Here is a 7028-nt window from a genome sequence, read left to right as displayed (position 1 = left end):
AAGATAGCAAAAAATTAGGTAGGTACCTATTGTTCCTCTTCGGTTTTGTAGTTTTATATATTGTCGAAGCAGTACAAAAAAAATAGGTTATAGGTAACAGTAGTATTTTGACTAGACTCTAGTAAACTAGAAGTAATAACGCCAGTTACTTCATTTTGATATTCGACTGCCACAGGGAATCTCTTCATTCGACTGTCGAACTTTAGAATTCCAACGAATATATAATAGTTTGAATATGATCTGTTGGCAATTTTTTCAAAACTTTTAAAACTAATGTGCCAAAATTGGTAGGTAGGTACACGTTTTGGCTATCATAGTTGAATAGAGTCACATAAAAAATATGAAATCCATTTTTAGCAGTCATCTTGTTAAAAAAATATCGATTTTCTATGTCTTCTGAAAAATTGTGTTTTGAGCTTGTAGTAAAAGCATGATAGTAATTAGAAAAAACATTGCTCTTAAAAAAATGTTGATAAAAGATGCGATTTTCATTCATCAATTCAATTAAGTCCAAAAATAAAAGAATAACGTCATGGTGTGCTATTTAGTTTCAGGTATTATTTAATAAATGTTTCTTGAATGCTAAAGATAGAAAGAATTGACTATACTTTGGAGATATGAATCAAATTTGGGTTTTTTCCGCTTTTTTATTATGGGAGTACTTGGTACTAATTGGGTTACATGCAACATACCTTTTTGTAACTGTATATGTACTCCTATAACTATAATACTCATACTTCAACTGATTTTGAATATATTTAAAAAATACCATTGTTAACAGGTCGTACTTCAAACTGCCATATCGTAAGAACACCTAATATAATTTTTTTATGTTATTTTTTTACGTTAACATTATTGTACGTGTTTTCAAAGTATATACTTAAATATCGCATTAAAATTCTTCTTCTCAAAAACGGAAAAATATATACAGGGTGTCCCAAAAGTGACGCCCGTCCTTATGGGTTTTGATTAAGGGGAGAAAAACAAATCGAAAATCAAGAGTGGAAAATTTTCCGGTTGTTTTTCTTTGCTGAGTTATTCAAAAAATTAATCAAAAAACTAAAAATAAACATTTGGGCTGGGTTATTAATTTATGTAGTTCAAAGCTGTATTTGCTGCAGCTGTATGTTTTTGAAATGAAACTTACCATTGCCATTGCTGCATGACGTTCCGATTAGCAGTTAGACTAAATTATTGTTTTCAAGATGATGGGCTCCATCACATTGTGGTTTACGAATATAAAATTATGTGAATCAAAACTTCCGAGATAAATGGATTAGAAGAGGTGGACCATGGCCTCCTGGATCACCAGATCTGAATCCCCTAGATTTTTCTTTTGGGGTTATTTAAAAGAAAAGACTTTTAGTCCGTATATACGCAGCTGTCGTGTTAATAGACCAAGAGATGCTACAAAGAGTTCATGTTTCAATGCTGAATCGTAGTAGAAGGCAACTTATTTGAACACCTTTTGTAAAAGCAATTTCTATTATTTATGCACATTATGATTTTAGTTTATGTTTTATTATAAAAATGTTTTACTCTATCGTTTTCAGGTTAAAATAATTCCTTACACCCAGGTACAACCGACAATCGAAAACTATACTTATCTACTATTGGTTATAAATTATTTGTCTTGGTTCCCATAAGTACAGACCTCAGTTTTGAGACAAAAAAATGGATTTTCACTTTTTTAGTTTTTTGAATACTTTTTTGAATAACTCAACAACGGAAAACAATCGGAAAATGTTTCACTCTTGATTTTCAATTCGCTTTTGTCTCCTTAATCAAATCCTAGAAAGACGGGCGTCACTTTTGGGACATCCTGTATAATGAAATTTTTGATTTCGAGCTCGACAACTTTGCTCTAATACCTTCGAACTTTTATACAACCAAATTTTCATAGAGCATCCACTACTATGTTTTTTTTCTCCTAACAAACCGATTTGACGAATCCCATCGTCCCCGTTCATCGAACCCTTTTGCGGTTTTGTTATACATTCACGTTAGAGCGCGGCTCCTAATATAATGAAGCCGTTTGTATTTTCTGCCTGAGCCAATATTAGTTTTAATAATCCTCTGGAAACGGACACCCAACGCGGCGGCGTAGCTCTCCATTACTAGTACAATGCCCTGCTTTCATTTCTTCAAGGAAAGCCGGGATAATGAATATACGAGTAGTAATTTGTGTGTACTATGTGTTCACTACAAAGCCGGATTACATAATTTCTGCAGACAATGTTGGAAAATCCGCACGGGGAGACTTTGCTTAAGCTGGAGTTGTTCCTTGTTTATTAATTTGTGTCCTGGTTAAATTTATCTGTGGAGAAAATCCGAATCGGCAAAATAGTTTTCTACAAAAATAACGTTTCCAATAATTTTTGGGGAAAATTGTTTCGGTTTCATTTCTGTGACTGTTTAGAAAAAGCAAGAATGGAAGAGATAACTTTTTGAAAAATTTAATCACCTTTAGGAAATTTATTTTACGTCATGTACTATTTTCGTACCGACCTTACACCTATACAGGTTGTCTCATAGTGCTGGTCCATTAGAATATTTCAGACTATTTCGATTTGAATGTTGAAAATTTGGGCCCTGGTGTTTTTTTTAAATCGAAGATCTTGTATATTTTTGCATATGTGGATTCTATGCCTAATTTCAGTGAAACTTTTATCAAACTTCCTTATATCTATATCTAATGGTCTTCGAGATTTCCACACCACCTGTGAGGTAGTGTACTTTGGCGCGTTTTTTTAACGTGATTTCCCCGGTAGGCCTACTCCACGAACTGTTATGACGGAATTTTCAGGGACAATACTCTTTTAACTGGATGATGATTATTGATATTGGTTATTGACTTTAACTGTAATTCTGATTACTTTTCATATTTTAATCTGATTCATACTCTTCAAAGTCGACAGTCATGTCTTCCTCTTTTTCCTCTTCTTCTTGCTGGATGTTCATAAATTGTTCAAATGAAGATTAATCAGTTGTCTTTTCATCGAAATCACATGAATCTTCGTCTGTTGTATTCAATTGGACATTTAAGCAATACTGGCTTTGGCAATTAGTACACGCTGGAGAGCTCAGTAACCCTACTCTTCTACAGCCACATTTAGCACCACAACCTTTTCTGCAATTGCAAAAAATAGTGTTTAGGAATTTTTCCGGAGCAGGTGGGAGTAAAGTTTGAATCGGTTCCAAAGTATTATCTGTTAATTTCCAACCCCAGTCGACTAGATTCAGTTGATTGCCTAGCCATGTCTGAACTTGATAGTATACTCGATACAAGTGATTAGCAGAAGCCGATGTTGGAGGAAGACAAGATAGTTGTACTTGTTTCTTGTTTCGTGTATTTTTTACAAAAGTTTTTACAATAGAGTAGCCAGATGTTATTCAAGGCCATGCGGGTAGAGGGGATTGACTAAGGGACTGAGTTTCTTTTGAGTGTATATTCTCAGAATAGTATAGTTTATACATATAAGAGACACAAATAGGCATTTTTACTTGTATTAAGTGCCTGACTATGTATATACGTGGCATATATGTGCATATCATGTAGAACGTGACTCCTTCAACTTTTAGAATCGCGATATCTCAGGAATGGTGATTCTTAGAAAAAAAAGTATAAGGACCATTTTTGTAGATAATTTTAAGATCTATAATTTTTGTCAGGACTACTTTTTTGATAAAACTTACCGTTTTCGAAAAAAATCCAAAAAACCTCAAATTTTGACCTTTGACCCCGAATAACTTTTTTAGCACACATGGGATCGATGGGGACTTTTGACACTTTATTTCTAATGGTGTACTCAAGGTCTCCACCAAAATTTAGCTCTGTCGGAATTTTCCTTATTTGACCACTATTTTTATGACTAATTTGACCAGACATGGTATTTAAAAGACAGGAGAGGATGCCTATTCTTTCTTACAATTATTTTAAAAACTGTTTAATTTTACACACGGTGTTGAAAATTTATTGCCGAATTTGCTTAACTTCGAACCGCCAAAACTTGGTTTTTCTAAATATTACGCTTCCCTGTACCTATTTTTCTTAATTTTTCCGTTATTGTCGGTTTTTGTGATAAGTGGTTAAATCGATCAAATTTCTTGCGAGGAACTTCTTACGCATTTTTATTCTTTATAACCCGCTACGATAAAACATATTGACAATTTCAATACCCGGTGATTAACACATTATTTTAAACGGATTTTACACAAAAATGTAATATTCTACCAATAATGAACTCAGAGTACCTTTTTTTTTTAATAAAAACTCTGAAATTTCATACTTAATTCCATACTTTTCAGCCAAAAGTCAAAAAAGTCAAAACATAAAAAAGTTATGGTAAATTTTACCTCCCTCCCCCAGTGTTGGAACGTATCTGATGAAAATTTGTAAATTTCGTTTCAGTAGTGGACTGAGCACGTAAGATAAGAACTAATTACCAAATTTCATAAATTTATCTCAACTGGTTTCGGAGTTATTTAGAAAAAAATCATCATTAGAGTGGCTTCCTTAGGAAGAATTTTTGGACCCACGTTAATATAAAGAAAAAGTAATCTTTTCCGACATAGAACACCCTGTATACTTCTATATGTACTTCTTAGTTAACTACTAAGTATTTTGATATTTATTTAACGTATTTTCATAGTGTTATTTTTTTTTACTTATTAATTATGATTTGATTGATTTCTAAAAAGTTTTTTTAATGTCTTTTTGCCTATTAGGTAGTAGTAAACTGGGATATCTCTCACTAAAAATTCTGCAAGTTATATTTATTTTATAGTCCCCTTGCACTACCCGTAAATAAAGAGAGCTGGAAGAATTTTGAAAAAAATACCAATCAGTATTTTAAATATAAAATAATATTTTGTATTTTGTAATTAAAATACTTTTGTTAGAACCGCAAAAATATTTTGTGTTTCACATACTTTAATAAAGTATTTTGTATTGTGTTTGTGTATTTTAAAAAAGTATTTAAAATCTTCTGAGAGTAATTTAAATACACTTGAGTATTAATTTTTTTTATCATTAGTGGGCTATTCTAAGAAAAACTAAGAAAAAATTATGAGTGAATTAAATATTCCGCATCTCAGTAATCCAAATGAAAATTATTGTTCCCATGTCTAGTTTTTTTTTTTATTATCTTTTGATGATCTTGAAATCGGGCTTGCATTGCTTAATATCAATTAGATATTTTGACGTCCAAAAAACGCGTCATAGTTGGTTGTGTATTGCATTAATAAAAACAGCAGTATCACAGTTAGAGTTTTTTTACCCCAGACTCTAAAAATCTAAAGTTAATTGAAGCACTACAAAGTGTTCATTGGGCTATCGGAAAGCAACTTTTTCTGAAAATTGAAATATCTCGAATACCATTAGAGATATATATAGGGAAGCTTAATAAAAGTCCCCCTAACATTACGCGTAGAATCCAAATATACAAAAATATACAGGGTGTTACATTTAAAATAAGCAAGTAGATGTCGACTTCCGGTACTAAACTACAGTGACAGTTGTATAATTTTGCATGGAGATGTAGCTGTGTAATATCAATATTAATTTACAGCACACTAGATGCCGATATTCAGTAACCAATCTATCGAGGATGTCGGTTTTGCAGGCAGCAGTGCGTAATTCCCGCATGGCTTGTAGGATCCGTAGCCAGCCTCTCTCGAGAGATGCCACAAATCGGATCTTAACGTCGACGTAGCTGACCGGCCCTATTAAACCCGATAGGTTTCAGCGTTGCCCTTCCTTATTGAAACACGACCGTTTGCCTATTGCTTCGCTGGCGTCTTTAACGCTAGTTAAGAGGTGCTGGTGAAGGGTTAAGCAACGGTGTCAACGGTTTTATTTAAAACCTTTACATCGCTAAGTTAAATTTCTCTGGAAAAAAAGTTGCTAGTTATTTATTTTACTCAGTTTCAATTCCTGATACACTTTTCTTGTTCTATAAAATTTCACGTTTACGACTTTTTATACGGAAGAGTGCTGTAAATTAAAGTCAACCGTAATGTGTCGAGAAGTAAAACCTCCAGGCATTAAAGTCGTCAGTTGCGTAAAAGTCTCCCTAGGCAATATTTTTAAAATTTCTTTCAGTCGTTGATCCTTCAGGGACCATATTTTACGTTTCGCAAAAGTCGAGAGGTAACTTTTACTCAATGACTACGGAATGCCGATAAGTATTGGGTTTATTAATGAGGGCGAATGTGACGTTTAGAGCCCTCTTCTTTATTGGTACGATGTCTTCCGTTTTCAGTGACGAGGGACTGCTTTAATTAATCATATTAGGGACTTAAGAAGTGAGGCGTTTTGGATATGGCCTGAAAAGGTTATTCCAGTCAATTGACGATAGATTCTAGTCTGGAATGTTGTCACTGAGTCACGTTTGTATACAGGCAGGGACAAATTGGTACATAAGATGCGTCGAATATTAATTAATGATGATAAATAAACTTCTGTCAAAGTCATTTGTTTGTTCCGCGTGCATCGTCCATAGCCACTGCGATTCGTCACACATAAATTTCTCTCCTGTTTTAAACTGAAATATGTCGGAAAGTCCTGAATCAAACAGTAACATATTATATAACGAGCGTTCAAATAAAAACGTGGTCGAAGTTGGCTCTGACACACTGGACGTAGGGAGTAGCAGTAGTTGTTCTAGGAGAGAACCAACTCACTTCAAGGTCACTCCAGGCTGCCACCGGGCTGCCGCCATCCGGAGCCGGCACCAGGCCTCCAGCAGCAGCTCCAAGGTCACGCTGAAGAAGTGTCAGTGGGGTGTGGGGGTGGGGGAGCTGGATTGCAGAAGAAGAAGCCGGGGTCCGTCATCGGCAATGACCAGGAGGTCTGCATCGAGGAGCGTGACGTCAGAGGCGGCACCAGGTGCGTGCATGAGCAGCGGCGGGGGGGCAGCGGGGTGCAGGTGCGGAATGCAGAAGAAGAAGCCGGGGTCCGTCATCGGCAATGACCACCAGGAGGTCGGCATCGAGGAGCGTGACGTCAGAGGCGGCAGCAGGTGCAT

The sequence above is a fragment of the Anoplophora glabripennis genome, unplaced genomic scaffold (assembly GCF_000390285.2).
Source record: "Anoplophora glabripennis isolate ALB-LARVAE unplaced genomic scaffold, Agla_2.0 scaffold1, whole genome shotgun sequence".
Taxonomy (NCBI): Eukaryota; Metazoa; Arthropoda; class Insecta; order Coleoptera; family Cerambycidae; genus Anoplophora; species Anoplophora glabripennis.
The sequence above is the reverse complement of the archived record's forward strand: the minus strand, read 5'-3'. Positions refer to the sequence as shown.